We start from the raw sequence: 21004 nt of genomic DNA on the forward strand, positions 1-21004 counted from the left end.
CCTAACTGACCTCCCTGTTTCAGGTATTTGCTTTCTCCATTCTATTCTTCACATATCTGCTGAAGTGTTGTTCCTAAAAGGCAAGAATGACAAATATAATTTTCTCTGGTATGTAAAGCCCTTTACAATCTGGCTCCAGCTTACTTTTCTAGTCTTATACATCATTCCTCCTCACATATGCCACACCTTGCCTTCTTCCCATATGTCATCTCTATTACTTTTTAGAGATTGTTGCCCTATGCTTGGAAGGCATACCCTTCTTACTTCCACTTCTTAGAATTCCTAGGAAGCTCAAAAGCCACTAGACTTGAGGTTTTTCTTGATATGCTCAAAATTAATTTGCACTTAAAAGTACATACACATACTCATATGCGTGTATATATGTGTTTGTATGTGTATGTATATGCATTGTAATTATACAGTTGTTTCTGCTTTATTCTCCAAGAGAACCAGTGACATCATGAGATGATTATTTGACTGGCATGTAAATTGGATTTAAGTGAAGCAGAGTTACTCAAAGTTGTCATCTTCCCTCTATCTTCCAGCATTTTTGAAAATCAGTATTGGCCCAGAATTCAGTGGATGATTGTAAGTGTCTGATTTCTTACCAAGCTCTAAACATTCCACATCACATGCTTTAGCCACTTTCATGGCCTTTGAAACAGATTGTTCTCATTTGCCCATTCTCTTCTAGGGAAGTCTTTCCTTGTGTGGGCTAAACAATCCCCTAATTCACTGAGGACTTTGAGGCCTGTCGGTTACTCTGAACCTGGTATAGGCTGTCTGTTCTGAGATGGCTTTACCCCCTCCAGAGTGTAGCCTCTATATAGACTATGATTTCTTGGATCTACAGGTGAGAACTGAGTATTAATAGCTGGAAGATGAGCAGCCCTGAAAAGGGCTTAGCAAGCCTTCAAACTAGACCTACAAGTCCTCCTTGAACACCCTATACATATTTAATATTTGCTTGTTAACTGAAGCGACTTTTACTCAATCACACAGACTTCAGATGGCAGAGCAGGAATTCAGATTTTTAACTTCTGACTTTGAGTCCAAAGTACCCTTCTGAGACCTCAAGTGAAAGTAGGGGTTGCTTCTAACTCTATCCTCTCAGATTGTTGGATGTTGGGAGAGTGGAACAAATAGTGGTTAAATTGAATTTCTGCTATATCTATTAAGTAAATGCATAAATTTTATGTCACTGAAAATAGAAATTCTTAAGAGGATTTAAATATTTACTGGTTAAATATCTAACTTGGTGGTCCCAAAGAAGAAATGAAAAAAAGTTTGTTTTTTGGTGGATATGTTGGTTGATTTTGATGATTTTTTTTTTCCCCTTCTTTGTTATGAGAGATGGCTTTCTGGGTTGAGATGAGGAGAGGTATATATTTGGAAATAAGGGTCATATAAAAATAAACTATCAATAAATTTTTTGTTTTAGTTAAAAAATTGGTGGAGGTAGGGCTTGAACTTGACTGACTCCTAGACTGATGCGTTTTTTCTCACTGTAAAATGCTGCATCTGCTTAAGAATAAGTGACCCAGATCTTAATGAATTCATAACTCTTCTTTGTGGAATGATTCAATTTAATAAAAGCAAAATGATAACTTACTGTCAGGAAAGAATATTGGCTCTTTAGAAGAAGAAGAAGAAAGGTCCAGTTTCTCCTCTGAAATTCACTCCTGGGTGGTTCACTTAATTTCTCTAGGTACACATTTGAAAAATGAGGAATTTGACTTTGAGGTTTCTTTCAGCTATAGTATTGTCCAATGAATCAGCTTAAAAAAAAAAGTTTTTTCAAAATATGCTAAACAAATAATACTTGAAAAGAATGTTTGATTTGTTAAACTAACACCCTTATTTAAAAGCTCTGACTTGAGAGGAATCAATACTTTATTAACAGCTTTTGGTCTAAATGCTTAGTTTTAAAAGGAATAATCTGCTCATCTCATCATAATTAGAAAGAAAGCATAATATGGCCTTTGTAGTAACAGGTCACATTTGTATAACTTTTTGTGGATTACAAAGCTCCTTAGTCACAGCAACTCTGAAAGATAGTTTTATTATTCCCATTAAAATTTAAAATAATTGTTAAATTGTATTTCCATATTATCTTATCAACTCTCTCCCTTCCCCATAAAAAACAAACAAATAAAACTTTTGTTAACAAGTATGCATTTTCAGGTAATATAATTCCTACATGGACCATGTCCCAAATATGTATGTATTGCTCTGCATCTTGAGTATCTTCTCAGGAGGTGGGCAGCATGTATCATTATTTAGCCTCTGGAATATTGGTTGAGCATTGTATTGATCAAAGTTCTTAAGTCTTTCATTTTTGTTTGTCTTTGTAAAGTTATTATATAAATTGTTCTCCTAGAGGATTTCAGAAAGGCCTAGAGAAACTTAAATGAACTGATGTTGAGTGAAATGAGCAGGACCAGGAGATCATTATATACTCCAACAACAATACTATATGATGATCAATTCTGATGGATGTGGCTCTCTTCAACAATGAGATGAACCAAATCATTTCCATTTGCTCAATAATGAATAGAAGCAGTTACACCCAGGGAAAGACCTCTGGGAAATGAATGTGATATCACTATATAGCATTTCCAATCTCTCAATTTTTGTCTGCTTGCAGTTTTGATTTCCTTCTCAGGTTAATTTTACATTATTTCAAAGTCTTATTCTTCTTGTGCAGCAAATAACTGTATGGAAATGTATACATATATTGTATTTAATATGTATTTTGACATATTTAACATATTGGTCTACCTGCCATCTTTGGGAGGGGAGGTGGGGGAAGAAGGGGAAAAGTTGGAACAGAAGGTTTTGCAAGGGTCAATGCTGAAAAATTACCCATGCATATATCTTATAAATAAAAAGCTATAATAAAAAAAAATTTGTTTTGTTCTTGCTCACTTTCAGTATCATACATTCATCATAACAGTCTTCTGAGGTTTCTTTGAAACTGTCCTTTTTTCATTTTTCATCACAGTACTCTAGTATTCCATTACATTCATATGTTGTAATTTTATTTATTAGTCATTCTCCATCTGAGAATGATACTCCTTTGATTTCTCATTCTTTACACTACAAAAAGAGGCTCTCTAAATGTTTTCGTAAAGGGTGTGTCCTTTTCTTCTTTCACTGGTTTCAGGGAATTGACTTTTTTAGAGGTATCACTGGGCCAAAATATTAGCCTTAATTTGCATGAAAAGAAACTAAAGTTCATAGAACTTAAGAGACTTTTTACATGGTTGTTTTTGATAACTTCAGGATTTGAAACCAGGTCTTCTGTTCTCTTGTTCCCTTCAGGATTACCCTTCACTAACAATATATACTTACTCCTGTGATGTGTATTTCCAGGTATAAGTCCAGAAATGAGAACATATATATATATATATATATATATATATATATATATATATATATATATGTGTGTGTGTGTGTGTGTGTGTGTGTGTGTGTGTGTATCTATTTTGCTCAAACAATCAAATCTTTGTGTAATATTTATAACAAATTCAAATCTCTTCAACATAGCCAAATTATACTAATGGGATCTGTTTAGTCATACCTTGATTCATTTTATTTGTTAGACATATAACTGTAGGTTTATATTTAGCTGGCTAGTTAGTATAATAGATAAAACACTCATCTTGGAGTCAGGAAGACCCAAATTCAAATCCAGGCTTAGACCTCTATTAACTGTGTGACCTTGGGGAAGTCACTTAACTTTTGTTTGCTTCAGTTTCCTCAGATGTAAAATAAGGACACCTATCTCCCTGGTCATTGTAAGGTTAAAAATGGGAAAATTTTTCAAATCTTAAAGTGCTATTTAAATACTGTCTTATTCTTAGCTATTATTAATTTCCATAAGTCAAAATGACCACATTATTACTTTATGTCTTATGAAAGTCTGGTAAAATATTAACTACTGATAATGTGAAAAAGCTGTTATAGCTTGAGGTAACTAGGGACTTTTTACATAGATTTATTGATAAGAGAAAATAGAATTTTAAAACTTTCTAGGTAGTCTTTATTTTTGAATCTTGTTTTGGTTAAAATTAGTGTTTTTATCAAAAAACTATGATTTTCATTTAAATGTGACTATTTTATTTAGACACTATTTCTGTTTTATAGTGTGAAATAAATAAAAATATGATTTGATTTGCCGAAATCTTCTTTATAGCCATCTTGTGGGATGTAGTCTGTTCTGTACAGTTAAACTTCTTCATCCGTGATTTCCTTAAATGTTAATGAACATATATTCCCATTGGATACACACAAAATTATTGTGCAATTTTTACCTTTGCTAATGAATAATTTTTTGCATTTGTAGTCTGCCAAATATGAAGTTAATGATTTTTTCTGGCTTGTCTTCATTTAAGATTCTTTTGAATGATGCTTGAAGTCTGTTATGTGGAATGCAGTAGGGTAAAAGTGTCATTTATAAGATATTTTTCCTCCTAATTTCCTAACCACTATATTTTGGGTTTTTTTGTGTGCTTCTGAAAAACCTGTGAAAGATAGTTCCATAGTAAATTGCATTCACCCTTGATCCTTAAGTGAATTATTAAGCTCTATTACTTATAGGAGCAAAGAGTATTAGGAAGAATAAGATTTGCCTATTACTGTCTTAAAGAGGTTCAAAAGAGGAGCTGTTCCAATTCTTTGAGGAATTGTCCACTTAATATCTGTAGGGACTGTCAAGCTAATCTGAATATATGGGGTTTTAAGCAACTTGGGTTAATATTAACATTATTTATTTATTACTGATTTAGTGTTAATGGGGAGAAATGACCTGGAAAATTTTTCAATGGGAAGGGAGAGAGAAAGGGGAAAAAGTGTGTGATCAAACCATTGAAAGACTCAGGAAAAAAATGACAAAATTTGGTGGTTTTTTTTTTTTAATAGCTTTTTATTTACAAGTTATATGTATGGGTAATTTTACAGCATTGACAATTGCCAAACCTTTTGTCCAATTTTTACCCTTCTTCCCCCCATTCCCTCCCCTAGATGGCAGGATGACCAGTAATATTAAATATATTAAAGTATAAATTAGATACACAGTAAGTATACATGACCAAACCGTTATTTTGCTGTACAAAAAGAATTGGACTCTGAAATAGTATACAATTAGCCTGTGAAGGAAATCCAAAATGCAGGCAGGCAAAAATATAGGGATTGGGAATTCAATGTAATGGTTCTTAGTCTTTTCCCAGAGTTCTTTTGCTGGGTGTAGATGGTTCAGTTCAATCCTGCTCCATTGGAACTGATTCGGTTGATCTCATTGTTGAAGTAGTCCACATCCATCAGAATTGATCATCATATAACATTGTTGTTGAAGTATATAATGATCTCCTGGCCCTGCTCGTTTCACTCAGCATCAGTTCGTGTAAGTCTCTCCAGGCCTTTCTGAAATCATCCTGTTGGTCATTTCTTATTGAACAATAATATTCCATAATATCCATATACCACAATTTATTCAGCCATTCTCCAATTGATGGGCATCTACTCGGTTTCCAGTTTCTGGCCACTGCAAAGAGGGCTGTCATAAATATTCGTGCACATACAGATCCCTTTCCCTTCTTTATGATCTCTTTGGAATATAAGCCCAGTAGTAACACTGCTGGATCAAAGGGTATGCACAGTTTGATAGCTTTTTGAGCAAAGTTCCAAATTGCTCTCCAGAATGGTTGGATGTATTAACAATTCTACCAACAATGTATTAGTGAAATGACAAAATTTGTAGAAGAAAGTACTAGCTTACAAAATTACCTATTGGCAACCAACATAATAGTTCCAAATAAATCTTTTGTTTGCCATTCTCTATTTTGCTGGGACAGGCAGTTTACATTGGTGGGACTTTTTTAGTCTCATCTTGTCTGTTCTATTTCCATGCAACAGAACTTGAGTTTTCTTGATGTGTCTGGAGAAGTCCACCTGTCAATTTACTTGTATAGATATTTTATTATTGTTGCAGGAATGAAGAGATAAATAGGTACCAGGAGTGGTAAATATGAACTAGATTTGGGAGAGCAATAGATTATAAAAGAGTATTATATAAAATTACAGTTCAATTGACCTGAAGAAATCAAGTCAGTCATTCATCACAGGGTACAAAAGTTTGCTAGTTTTTTTTTTTTTTTTTTTTTTTTTTTTTTTTTGTGAATAGCATGCAGGAGTTAGCAGGGCAAGTAGTTTTTATCATTTGGCAAGAAGAAACTCAAATTCTCTAGTGGAACTCAACAGTTAACCAGAAAGAAGATGCCATTAAAGGGGATAAGACACAAGGTGCCATTATTATGCCATTATTATTATTATGCCATTGACTGGCAGGCTAAATCCATAGAACAGTTTAGATCACTAACCACAGAATGGGATTAACAAGGGAAGGGGTTACACTATTGATTGATTTAGCACTCTAAAAGAATTAGCTCTAACAAGGAAGAAAGATACTGTGAGGCAATGGAGTGAAAGGATGAGAAGAAAGACACCATGAGGGGAGATGCCATGGCAGGCTGACAGTAAAAAGGATTTAGTAAAGATCTACAATGTGAGCAGATGTTTTAAAGGTAGAATAAAATTTGGAATTTTTGTTGAATTCACCTTCCTTTGCTTTGCTTTTATTTAGCAGATGGAAAAAATTTTGACTTAATATTTAGCTCAGTATCACACAATTAATAGAGCTAGGATTTGAACTAGACTCCAAATCCAATGCACTTTCTACAATGTTAGGCTATTAAGAATCTCTAGGTTATTTGGATTTTAATATAAGTGAATCATTCATCCTATCAATTAACCTCAATATATTGTATAATTCAATTTAATACAGGTAGATTTCATTATATTGAAATTAAGGTATTCTGAAAAAAAAAGCTGTGCTGATTGAATCATTGTTTCATATGCCTCAGGGGAACTGGTTTTGAAAGAAAGGATTTTATAAAGCAAAGATTCCTCTTTTTAAATCTAATAACCATCCTCTAATGTGTCATATGTCTAATTAGTTTCTTTTCTAATAAAGCAATTGAATAATTTTTACCCCCTTTGAGTCTTCAGTATTCTTATTTGTCTCAGTAAAATTGTTGTGCAGCAGACTCTATATTCACTGTATACTTCAGTTATTTCCTTTAATCTGAATCAATCTGTTGACAATTGAAAACAGTAAGACAGTGAAAATGAAAATAGAAAAGTACAAGGCTAGAAATTTGATTTCTCTGGAGAAAGGAGAAGATGGCTTTTGTGCAGAGTATTACAGGATAAAAAGGGACACCTGCAAACTCAGTTTGACCATACTGTATGCTATTAATTTTCCCTTGCTTATCATCTTTGAATTTTTTCTCTCTTAGGTAGGCTCTCTTATTCATCTAACTCATTGTGTTAAGGAATTTTATTGGTCCGTTTTAGTGTGTACATAGGACTTTCAATGAAGGGTGAAGGGGCTTCATTTTCTAAATGACTTACCTGGCATGAATTCCTTTGGAAAGCAAGGGAGGGGGAAAAAAAAAAGAGAGACAAGACATAGAGAGGGAGAGGCAGGCAAGGAGGGAGGATGCTGAGCACTGGAATGCAAAAGGATATAAAGACAATTCTTGTTTTCAAGGAACTCAAGAACTTGTGTAATGAGGCAAGAATATATGAAAACTATATACAGACAAGACACATGAGAAAAAAATGGAAATAATCAAAGGAGAAGGCACTAACATTAGGGATGATGGGAAAAGGCTTCTTTTGTAGAAGATGGTATTTTAGGGCTTGACCAAGGTCAGTAACTGAGAGATGAGGAAAGAGAGAATTCTTGGGATGAAGGACAATTTGTGAAAATTCTTGGAATTGAGAGATAGTATCTTGTTCCAGGATCAGCAAAAGTAGCTTGTGTTATTAGATCACAGAGTGTATGGGAATGAGTAAGATGTAAGAATATTGTAAAGGTAGGAAGGGGGGCCAAGTTATGAAGTTTTTTGAATGTCACTAGAATTTATTGAATAGTGGAGTGACATAGTTAGACCTTGCTGACTTATGATGCAGAAAAACCATTCAAGAAAGGTACAGCTGTAGACCAGGTGAGAGGTGGTAAAGTCCTGTATCTGAGTGTTGAGAATGTCAGAGTAAAGATGTTACAAAAGTAAAAAGCATAGACCTTGTCTAGAGCCTGAATATGCTATGGTAAAGAGTGAGCATTTAGCCAACATCTAGATTGTAATGATATGCTCAACATACTTTAAACAGGGAGGAAACTGGGAGTATAGTGGTACCCTTGACAGTAACAGGTTTTCTAAAGAGGGGAGATTTGGGGGAGGCAAAGATAAAATGAATTCTGTTTTGGATTTGTTGAGTTTGAGATACCTAAGAAGACATCTTGTTGGTGAAATGTAATTCTTATTCAGAGAGAGATCTGAACATATTATTTTATTAATTTTTAAAAAAATTATAGCTTTTTATTGACAACATATGCATGGGTAATTTTTACAACATTGTCTCTTGCGCTCAATTCTGTTCCAACTTTTCCCTTCCCTCCCTCCACCCTCTCCCCTAGATGGCAGGCAGTCTCATACATGTTAAATATGTTAAAATATATCTTAGATTATAATGTATGTGTGCAGATCTGTTCGGTTCTAGTGTTGTACAAGAAAAATTGGATTCAGAAGGTAAAACTAATCTGGGAAGAAAAACAAAAATGCAAGCAGTCCACATTCATTTCCCAGTGTTCCTTCTCGGGATTCTGTCCATAATTAATTATTTGGAACTGAATTGGATCTTCTCTTTGTTGAAGATATCCACTTGCATCATAATTGATCCTCATACAGTATTGTTGCAGTGTATAATCATCTCCTGGTTCTGCTCATTTCACTTAGGTTCACTTCATATAAGTCTCTCCAAGCCTCTCTGTATTCATCTGCTGGTCATTTCTTACAGAACAATAATATCCCATAACATTCATATACCACAATTTACCCAACCATTCTTCAATTGATGGGCATCCATTCATTTTCCAGTTTCTAGCCACTACAAAAAGGGTTGCCACAAACATTTTGACACATACAGGTCCCTTTCCCTTCTTTAACATCTCCTTGGGATATAAACCCAGTAGTAATACTGCTGGATCAGAGAGTATGCATAGTTTGATAACTTTTTGAGTGTAATTCCAAATTGCTCTCCAGAATGGCTGGGACCATTCACAATTTCACCAACACTGCATCAGTGACCCAGTTTTCCCACATCCCCTCCGGTATTCATCACTATCCCCTGTCATGTTAGCCAATCTGACAGGTTTATAGTGGTATCTGAGTTGTCTTAATTTGCATTTCTCTGATCAGTAGTGATTTGGAACACCCTTTAATATGAGTCGAAATAGTTTCAATTTCATCATCTGAAAATTGTTCATATCCTTTGACCATTTATCAATTGGAGAATGGCTTGATTTCTTAAAAATTAGAGTCAGTTTTTAATATATTTTTGAAATGAAGCCTTTATCAGAATCTTTAACTGTAAAAATGTTTTTCCAGTTTATTGCTTCCCTTCTAATCTTGTTTACATAAGTTTTGTTTGTATAAAAGCTTTTTAACTTGATATAATCAAAGTTTACTATTTTGTGATCAATAATGATCTCTTCTTTGGGCAGAAATTGCTCTTCCACAAGTCTGAGAGGTAAACTGGCCTATGTTCCTCTTAATTTATTTATAATCTCGTTCTTTATGCCTAAATCATGAACCCATTTTGATCTTTTGGTGTATGGTGTTAGTGTGTCCATGCCTAGTTTCTGCCATACTAATTTCCAGTTTTCCCAGCAGTTTTTGTCAAATAGTGAATTCTTATCCCCAAAGTTAGGATCTTTGGCTTTGTCAAACACTAGATTGCTATAGTTATTGATTATTTTGTTCTGTGAGCTTAACCTATTCCACTGATCAATTAGTCTGTTTCTTAGCCAATACCAAATGGTTTTGGTGACCACTGCTTTATAATATATATTAGGTTTAGATCAGGTACAGTTAGGCCACCTTCATTTGAGTTTTTTTTTTTTCCATTAGTTTCCTTGAAATTCTTGACTTTTTCTTCTTCCATATGAATTTTGTTGTTATTTTTTCTAGGTCATTAAAATAATTTCTTGGGAGTTTGATTAGAATAGCACTAAATCAATAGATTAGTTTGGGTTGTATTGTTATCTTTATTATAATTGCTTGGTCTATCCAAGAGCACTTATTATTTTCCCAGTTGTTTAAATCTGATTTTATTTGTGTGGAAAGTTTTGCTCATATAATTCCTGACTTTCTTTTGGCAGACAGATTCCCAGATATTTTATGCTATTGACAGTTATTTTGAATAGAATTTCTCTTTGTATCTCTTGCTGTTTGATTTTGTTGGTGATGTATAAAAATGCTGAGGATTTATGTGGATTTATTTTGTATCCTGCAACCTTGCTAAAGTTGTGGATTATTTCTAATAGCTGTTTAGTAGAATCTCTGGGGTTCTCGAAGTATACCATCATATGATCTGCAAAGAGTGATAAGGTTTCCTCATTACCTACTCTAATGCCTTTAATCTCTTTCTCAACTCTTATTGCCAAAGCTAGCATTTCTAATAAAATATTGAATAGTAATGGTGATAGTGGGTGATACTGACTATTTTAAGGAAAAGTCCATTTATTTCTATATTCTCATGTGGTTTTTATTAGGAATGGATGTTGGATTTTATCAAATGCTTTTTCTGCATCTACTGAGATGATCATGTGGTTTTTGTTAATTTGGTTGTTGATATAGTCAATTATGCTAATAGTTTTCCTAATATTGAACCAGCTTTGCATTCCTGGTATAAATCCTACTTGGTCATCTTGTATTATTCTGGGGATGATTTTCTGTAAATTTTTTGCTAATATTTCATTTGAGATTTTTGCATCAATATTCATTAGGGAGATTGGCCTATAATTTTCTTTCTCTGTTTTCAACCTACCTGGTTTAGGTGTCAGTACCATGTCTGTGTTAATCCCTATTTTTTCAAATAGTTTATATAGCGTTGGAGATGATTGTTCTTTAAATGTTTAGTAGAATTTACATGTAAATCCATCTGGTCCTAGGGATTTTTTCTTAGGGAGTTGATTAATAGCTTGTTCTATTTCTTTTTCTAAAATGGGACTGTTTAATCAATTTACTTCTTCCTCTGTTAATCTGGGCAAGCTATATTTTTGAAGGTATTCTTCCATTTCATTTAAGCTATCAAATTTATTGGCATAAAGTTTGGCAAAATAACTCCTAATTATTGTTCTAATTTCCTCTTCATTAGTGGCGAGTTCTCCCTTTTTATTTTTAAAACTAACAATTTGATTTTCCTCTTTCCTTTTTCTAATCAAATTTACTAAGGGTTTATCTATTTTGTTGGTTTTTCATAGAACCAACTCTTAGTTTTATTTATTAATGCATTAGTTTTTTACTTTCAATTTTATTAATCTCTCCTCTTATTTTTAGAGTTTCAAGTTTAGTGTTTTGGGGTTTTTAAATTTGTTCCTTTTCTAGCTTTTTTAGTTGCAAGCCCAATTCATTGACCTCCTCTTTCTCTATTTTATGCAAGTAGGCCTCTAGAGATATAAAATTTCCCCTTATTACCACTTTGACTGCATCCCACACATTTTGGTATGATATCTCATTATTATCCTTTTCTTGGGTGAAGTTATTAATTATGTCCATGATTTGCTGTTTCACCCAATCACTCTTTAGGATGAACTTATTTAATTTCCAATTATTTTTTGGTCTATTTTCCCCTGGCTTTTTATTGAATATAATTTTCATTGCATCATGATCTGAAAAGGATGCATTTACTTTTTCTGCCTTTCTGCATTTGAGTTTGAGGTTTTTATGTCCTAATATATGATCAGTTTTTGTATAGATTCTATGAACTGCTGAGAAGAACGTGTACCCTTTTCTGTCTTCATTTAGTTTTCTCCAAAGATCTATCATACCTAACTTTTCTAGTATTCTATTTATCTCTTTGACTTCTTTCTTATTTATTTTGTGCTTTGATTTATCTAATTCTGAGAGTGCAAGATTGAGATCTCCCACTATTATAGATTTGCTGTCTGTTTCTTCTTGAAGCTCTCTTAATTTCTCTTTTAAGAATTTAAATGCTACACAACTTGGTGCATATATGTTTAATATTGATATTGCTTCATTGTCTATTTTTATGGGCCAGAACTCTGAAACAAGGGTTCTTACAAGGTGTTAAGTCAATGGAAGTGATAAAGACAATGGTAGTTCAGTACATGTATTTAGTACTTATTATAGTTCTACAAGATTCACACCTATGATAAGAGAGCATATAAGCTTGAACAAACTCAGCCAGAATTAGAAGTAGAGAAGACAGAGACCGTGGTGGTGGTCCTCCTACCTCTCCCACAGAAACCAAGACACATTCAGGAGGACCTCAAGAAAGCTGCCCTGGGCCCCAGCTAAGGAGATAATAAAGGATTTGGACTTTTAACACCTGGCTGCACTTGTGGTGATTACTGAACTGAAATGAAGGCTGCTCCCAGAGAACCCAAGAAAACCGAACCAAAAAGAACATTATAATCTATGCTACCCTTTAACAAGATATAGTGCTCTTCCTTATCTCTTTTAATTAGATCAGTTTTTGCTTTTGCTTGATATGAGATCAGGATGGCTTACCCCTGCTTTTTTGACTTCACCTGAAGCATAGTAGGTTCTGCTTCAGCCTTTTACCTTTACTCTGTATGTATCACCCTGCTTCAAGTTGTGTTTCCTGTAAACAACATATTGTAGATTCTGGTTTTTAATCTAGTCTGCTATCCGCATCTGCTTTATAGGGGAATCTACCCCATTCACATTTATGGTTAAAATGACTAATTCTGTATTTGTTACCATCTTGTTAACCCCTGCTTATGCTTTTCTCCTTTCCTATCTGCTTAACCCCCTCCCCAGTATCATACTTGTGAGCACCACTTGCCTCTCAAAGCCCTTCCTTTTTAGGATCCCTCCTCTCACGTTAGAGTTCCTCCCCTTTTCTTACTCCTTTCCTCACAATTTCTGTATTCTTTTCTGCTTAGATTAGATCCTTCCCTTTTCACTTTTCCCCTCCCACTTTTCAGTGAGGTGGGAGAAGTTTCTCTGTTTTTCGAATATGTCTAATATTTTTCTCTTTAAGCCAATTCTGATGAAAGTAAGATACACATTATGTTCATCCCCCTCTCTTCTTTCCCTCAGATATAATAGGTTTCCTTTGCCTCTTCATGAGATGTATTACCCTCACTTTACCCTTTTTGTGGAACAATTTCCTTTCTATCTCTAGTTTTTTATATTATAACTGTAAAACCAAATTATACATGTATTCTTTATGTATATTCATAATGGAAATGTAATTTTCAAGATTTATTTTTACCTTTTTATGTTTCTCTTGAGCCTTGTATTTGGAGATCAAACTTTTTGTTTAGTTCTGGTTTTTTCATCAGAAATAGATGAAATTCACCTATTTTATTGAATGTCCATCTTCTTTCCTGGAAAAAAATGCTAATTTTGGCTGGGTAAGTTATTCTTGGCTACATACCAAGTTCCTTAGCCTTTTGGAATATCAGATTACAGGCCCTTCGATCCTTTCATGTGGATGCTGCTAGATCCTGAGTAATCTTTATTGTGGTTCCTCTATATTTGAATTTTTTTTTCCCTAGCTGCTTGTGGTATTTTTTCTTGGTCTGATAGTTCTGGAATTTAGCCACAATATTTCTTGGAGTTTTGATTTTGTGGTCTCTTTTAGTAGGTGATTGATAAATTCTTTCAGTGTCTATTTTACCCTCTGTTTTGGGCAGTTTTCTTTGATGATTTACTGAAAAATAGTGTCTAGGCTCTTTTTTTTTAAATCATAATTTTCAGGAAGTCCAATAACTCTCAGATTATCTCTCCTAGATCTATTTTCCAAGTCTGTTGTTTTTCCAGATAGGTACTTAACATTTTTTCCAGGTCTGTTGTTTTCCCAAGTAGGTAGTTAACATTTTTTCCCATTGTTTCATTTTTTTTGGTTTTGCTTGACTGGTTCTTGGTGTCTCCTCGAGTCATTCATTTCCATTTGTTCAATTCTGAATTTTAATGAATTATTTTCTTCATTTATTTTTTAAAATTTCTTTTTATAGTTGTCCAATTGAGTTTTTAAGTGAGTTGTTTTGTTCTATGGAATTTTTTTCCATTTCACCAATTTTATTTTTTAAAGAGCTATTTTCTTTTTTCCAATTCACTAATTCTATTTTCCTTAGAATTGTTTACCTTTTCCAATTCACTAATTCTGTTTTTCAGGAATTTGATTTCTTTATCCACTCTTATCTTTAAATGAGTGGGATAACTTATCCAACCTTCTTGCCAAGCTTCCCTTTCCTTTCCCCATTTTTCTTCTAGCTCTCTTGTAAGAGCCTTTTAAATTTCTTCTATGAGAGTTTTGTGTAGTGCAGACCAGATAATATCCCTCTTTTAGGATTCTTCTGGAGACAGTCTGTTTTTAGTCTCCTCAGGATTTGAAGTCTGCTCTCTATCTATATAGAAGCTATTAGTAATTACAGCGCACTTCAATTTTTTGCTCATTTTGACAAAAAAGAATCGAAGAAAACAAACAAAAAAAAGCAAATGCAGTCTGTCTTTTGGGCATGGTATTACCAAGCCTCTTCTGCAAACTACTGGAAGTAACAGTGAGGTAGCAGTAGAATCACAATGGCTACGCTGCCTGCACAGCGGCTACTCTCTGAGAGCATGCTGAGTCACTCAGAGTGTTGGGTAGGTGTGGTCAGGTTCTGAGAGACCCCAGTGTTTGGGGATTGAGGTTTTTACCCCCTGTGTTTATTGTTTCTCTGCTGATCTACTGGCTTTCTGCCAGGGCAAAGAAGCTCACAGTGGGTGAAGTTCTCCCTGCAACTTTTCCGCCTGCTGCGAGTACATCCCGCCCCACTCCAGTCTGCTCAGTATGAGCTATACTCCATGCTCTTTCTACCTTCCTGCAGTCTGCTCATGGTCTAACCGTCCCTCCCCACGAGCCAAAACAGACTTTTTCTGATGAATTTTGAGGGTATTTTCTGTTGGTAATATATTTGTGGGTTTTTTCAGTCGAGCACTAATTCTAAGGCCATATCATGAAAAGTATTCTGAGGGCAAGAAGAAGCCTAGATAGATGCGTGTGCCTCTCCACCATCTTGGCTGGAAGTCTCGATCTGAACATATTATTTTGGGAATTATTTGAACAGAGATGATTTAAGTCTATGGGAATTGATGAGATCACTAAGTGATAATAGTTTAGAGTGAAAAGAGATCAAAACCTGGAGGACACCCACAGTTTGATAGGCTGATTAGAATGTAGAACTAGTAAAGGACCACTGAGAAGTAATCAGGCAGGAGACCTGCATATCATGAGAACCTGGAAAAGATAAATTATCCAGAAGGAGATAATATTATGAGATGTTACTGAGAAGGTAAGAAACCTCAAGAGAGATTTTATTGATAACTTTTAAGGGATCACTTTCAGTTTGAGTTCAGGAGCCAAATTTCAAAGGATTTAGAACAGAATGAGACATGAAGAAGCAGAGGGATTTCATGTAGAAAACTTTCTCAAGGAGTTTAGGCTAGAAGAGAGAAGGATATAAGATAATAGCTTGTCAAGACAGTTACCTCAAGAGAGGATTTTTTAAAGGTTGGGGAAGTCATGGGTATGTTGGTAGGCAATAAGGAACCAACCATTATATAGGGATAGATTGAAGAATAGTGAAAGTATGTAAATAATGGAATAATCTGCTGTAAAAGATGAGAAGGGATCAAGAATGAATGTTGGCAAGGAGAGAAAGGTCACCTCTTACATGAATAAAGGAGAAAAGTGTGACATGAATGGTGTGAGATGGAGAAAGGAGAAGCTCCCTGCAGATGTGAGAAATGAAGAGATGGTTTTGAAGAGATAGAAAAGCAGTGGTTATGAAGAGTGGGATGGTGAATTCCTGTTGATTATATTGCAAATGAAAATGATTTGGAATATTTCTTGAAAATATGATATATAATGTGACCAGATTAGCTAAATTGGGAATTTCTGGCTAAGAAGCCAATTCATTCTGAAGAAAAAAAAAATCAGAACACAGCTATTATCCAAGAGAAAGTAGTTGAAACATAGTTGTATTGAAGGAGTCCTGAGGTGGTCTTGTTTATGTAACTTTACTAAGTACTGTGAAATTGAATTATTTTTCTGAATATCATTTTTAGACTGGAAAAGTAATCATTGTAAACATTGAATTGCTGAGAGTTCATCTGGAAATAAATAGGCATTCTGAAGACATCTCCATTTCTTAAAGCTAGCAGAGAGGCGGGGTATTTAAAGAAGAAAAGTGGGGGGAATGTAAAAAAAATAATTGGCTGGAAGCAAATTTCTTGTTATTGCAAAGTTTTAAAAACAGACTTGCTAACTGCTACTTGTTACTTAAATGTAACTCTCAGAAATAATTTGTTTAGCATATTTAGGCACAGGGCAAAATTGAGAGTAAAGGAAAAGTTGGGTTATTGAATATTCTTAACCATGATTAGGAATTTCTTAGGAAGTAATGAATAATCAGCTCATGGTAGACTCATATGGCATATCAGAGTTGGAAGAAATCCTAAAGGTTATCTAATCTAGCTTGCTAGTCAGTGCATGAATCTTTTCTACTTTCTCATAGTATTGAATTATTGAAAGTATTATTATTTCCAGACATGTTTCTCTTTCTACCCCAGTTGACTTATGTATCCTTCTAGACTATGAGAGAGCATTCCCTATAGACATTTTAAAACAGTCATCATGGGAAACTCTAGTCCTGAATCCTGTGTTGTCCTGATTTGTTGAAGGTATGAGCCCAAACTCACCTTGTTTAGTATATCAAACTGGTCTCAGCCTTGCTCCCCCCCCCCCTTTTTTTTTGGCCCCTCCTCTGTTTGCCATTTCCCCTATGTTTACATTAACATTCCTTTCCCTGCTCCCAGCACCACCCATGTTTCCCATTTTTCTCTGGGATCATGAATTAGTTAAATCATTATCACCATTTCTATTGGAAAAGATGTGTAAGTCAACTTCTTTTTAAGTAGAATTAAAACCCAAAACACCATTCTCTGACTATTTACATACTATATATTCTTTTTAATATACATACATATGTATATTCATATACTTATATGCTGTATAAGATGTCCCAAAAATTTTAGTGTAAAATTCAGTAGCTTAAAACTGAAGACTTTTGAAAGTCAATTTTGGAACTGCCTTTTAGTTATTAAAATTAGCAATGAGTAAAGGCATAAGTGGTGATGGACAAGTATTGTCCAGTAAGTAATTGATCATAAGACTTTTAGAACTGAAAGAACATCTAAGAATCATTTAGTCCAGGCTTCTTTACCAACAGAAAAATCCAGACAATGAAGTGCCTGATTTATGTAAAGGCACTTAGGTAATTAGTGGCAAACCTTGGACTAGAACCCATGATTTGTAATTCATTATTCTCTTTGATTTCCTGAAAGACAAGTAGACAAAACCATTTATTAATAGTACCTGATAGATACTAAACTCTGCTGGAAAGACAAGATTCTTCTGAATAGCATGCTGCAAACCCAAGCTGAACAGCATTCATATCATATACCAATCTAGATTTTGTTATTTAAAATTTGCAGGGTTTTTTTTCCCCCTCCTTTCTGGATGATACTCTAAAAGATGACTTCCCAATGAGTTGCCCAAAACACAGTCTTTTGTTTCTAAAAGGAAAACTAGAGGTGGGTGGTACAATGAATAGAATATTGGTCTTAGAATCAAGAAGACATTGAATTTGAATTCTGCCTCACTTATTTTGTGGGACTCTAAGCAAACCCTCATTTTCTTCATTTGTGAAATGTAATTACATACCTCATAGAGTTGTATGTAGACCATTAGACTTTATTAGTCATTAAACTCCCTACCCTTCTGTATCTTCCTGTCCCTTTATGTCCTATTTTGGAGCTGGAAGATTTCACTTTTTTTCTTTAAAAATTTTTTTGTGTGGTTTTTCTTGGTATAGATTGTCCTACATATGATTTGTTTGGAACCAGGAAATGATAGGCATAAAAACAACTCAGGAGAGCTGGGAAGTTTCTGACATACATGGTGAAATCTGCCACATTTATATTAAAGCTGGGTTTTCATTAAATACAAACCAAAATTAACTGAAATGTGAAGAGTACTAAATTTTGATATTTCTTTTCTTCCAGATTACTGCTTTGATCAAATCTAAAGAAGACCTTTCTCTCTCTAGATAGCGTCTTAAGGGATCCACACTGCCTATTCTCTGCCAACTGCTGCCTCTTTTCTTCATTTCTCTCCAGTTTCAGTGGTAATTTCAACAATAGCTAATACTTTTGAGTTCTGTTGGCCAACTTAAATTCTGTCTTCTCCGTGAAGCATTTCGTCATTTTCCCAGCCAATAATGGACTTCAATTCCTTGGAATCATGATGCATTTCTTATTTTGTATTATGTATCATTGCATTTTATGATCATGATTTTTGGAGCTGGAAAGGAATTTTAAGATCATCTAGTCTGTCTCATTTCCCAATGAAGAAAATTAGACTCAGAGCTGAGGGAACTTATCCAAGGTCATGCACAGATTTTAAGTTTCCTTTGAACTTAAATGCAACTCTTTGTATTATATTCCTTAGTTGGGATTGTGTATTCTCTCACAATTTATCTTTCTCATGTATAGCCTTTGATAACTGTTGGTTATGTTGAACTGAAAACTTTGACTTGACCTGATCTTCTTCTTCCCTTAGACTCTTTTTCTGCATTTCTCTTTCAGTTAAACTCCTAGAAAAAAATTCTATCCTACCCTCCTTGATTCCCCTTCCTTTTCTCATTTATATTTCAGCCATTTGTAATCTGGTTTTCAAATTCATCATTCAACTGAAACTAAACTCTCTCAAATTACCAGTGATCTCTTTCTTAATTGACATGTCTAAAACTCCCTTTTTTCATTTCTCAACCTTTTTGATCTCTTGGGAACATTTGATCCTATTGATCATCCTCTCCTATTGCATATACTCTCTGCAAGATTTCATGGCACTCTTCCATCTTGGTTTTTCCCCTACTTATCTGGCATTTCTTTTTGAATTTCCTTAGATGGCCTATTGTCTCCTTTGATTATATTCCAAGATTATATGGGAGTCCTTTTTTTTTTCCTCTCTGAATACTTTTATGCTTAGGGAATTCATAAGCTTTCTTTGGTTTAATTCTCATCACTATTTAGAGACCATCCAGATCTTTCCATATGAACCTTTCACCTTAACTTCATTCTCACATCACTAATTTCCTATTAGATTTTTTAAAAGTAGCTATCTTGTAGGCATTTCAATTTCAAAGATTGTCCAAAGAATAATTGATTATTCTCATCAAATTCTCTCTTCTAATAGATTTGCCTATTTCTGTTGGTCATCACCTAATTTTCAATGTTGATGTAATTCTTGACTTCTTCTCCTCCTTCAATCCAAATATCCAATCTCTTTCCAAATCTTGTCATTTTTATCTCCACAACATTTTTCACATTTATCTTCTAGTTCAGGCCCTATCAGGGGTCAGTTGTGTCTTGGCTTTTGTTTTACTACTGGACTCTGGTGACTATAGAAGAAAGAGTAAAACTGATGACTTTGTGCAGCTCTGCTTGACTTTTAACTAAAGTTAAAGATATTACCCTCCTAATGTCATTGGTCCTCTTAGAGAATGAAGGATGACTTTATTACTTCTGGCCTGACTTATGCAATAGAATCCCAGTTAGTTTTCCTATGTCAAATCTCTCCCTTCTTCAGTCTCTCTTCTTCCAGGAACCAAAATGCTTTTCCTAGAATAGCACATCTGATCATGTAACTTCTTTACTCTAATTCCAATGGGTCCTGTTGAGTCTAGAGTCAAACATTATTTCATATTTACTTCATTCTTTTAAAATTTCTGCTTATAAAATTTCCATAATACACACAATAATTGTTAGAACTGTGCTGGAAAAGTTTATCCTATTAGCAGTTCATGGGCAGGAAAAAGATTTTTTTTTTTTTTTTTTTTTTTGCTTTTTGGTTTTACAGACCTGTATTTGAGAGGTCATTTGGGTCATATATATTTTAATGAGTCATATTTGCTATTAGAAAGAGTTCCTGGGGCAGCTAGGTAGTGCAGTGGATAGAGCACCAGCCCCAAAGTCAGGAGGACCTGAGTTCAAATCTGGTCTTAGACACTTAACACTTCCTAGCTGTGTGACCCTGGGTAAGTCACTTAACCCCAATTGCCTCAACAAAAGAAAGAAAGAAAGAAAGAGTTCCTACCTTCTACCATCATGGAGTCACCATTGTGAAGTTTTCGCCAAGTCTCTTTCTCTAATTAGACATTTTCACTGATTTCTTGTCTTTGACTTGAGGAAATTAAAAGTATGTTGAAGCTTTTCATAAAAACTAATTTTTCCAAATGTCTTTTAAGTAAGACAGTTCATAGAGTTCATAAAGCAATGTGGTTACTTAGAGGCAATTTATTCTTTAAGCAGGTTAAAGATGCTACAGTTAGTGTCCAGCAGAGGTCTCCTAAAATATGGTTATATAGTTAAGAGTTCATAATGATTGGTTGCTTCTCTGGGTGAAAAGGTAAGATCGCAATTCTAGGCAATTAAGGAAAGCAAATTACAACAGAAAAACAAAGGTAGAAGAAACATAGGGATTCATTGTTGTTTTTTTTTCTTAAAAGTTTTATAGATTTGTATTTGACCTGTGAAGCGCAGTGTTATAGAGTGGTGGTCTTTGAAGATAATTTGGTAAATAAAGGTCCTTTCTTTGCTAGAAGATTAAAAAAAAATTCTTGATAGAAAAGCATAGCTTATGTCAGGGTGATAAAGTTGCCCTCATTGTTATGGTAAAAATTTATTGTGTGCTTCAGCAAAAATAATAGGAATTAAGGCTGAGTTTTCATTAAATATAAACCAAAATTACTTGAAATGTGAAGAGAGTACTAAATTTT

General features: G+C 34.2%; 1 protein-coding gene across 3 annotated transcripts in view; it reads left to right on the forward strand.

Annotated features, from left to right (window-relative positions):
• The window catches only part of FUT8 (fucosyltransferase 8), a 425078-nt gene that overhangs the window by 64334 nt on the left and 339740 nt on the right, over positions 1 to 21004 (forward strand). Inside the window, exon 2 of one of the 3 annotated variants that reach the window (XM_051977839.1) lies at positions 18231 to 18352. The exons of the other annotated variants lie outside the window; for them this stretch is intronic. The gene's annotated coding sequence lies outside the window, so the exon portion shown is untranslated. The remainder of the gene's footprint in view (positions 1 to 18230; positions 18353 to 21004) is intronic. 3 annotated transcript variants of the gene reach the window in all.

Source organism: Antechinus flavipes, chromosome 2 (genome assembly GCF_016432865.1).
Source record: "Antechinus flavipes isolate AdamAnt ecotype Samford, QLD, Australia chromosome 2, AdamAnt_v2, whole genome shotgun sequence".
NCBI lineage: Eukaryota > Metazoa > Chordata > Mammalia > Dasyuromorphia > Dasyuridae > Antechinus > Antechinus flavipes.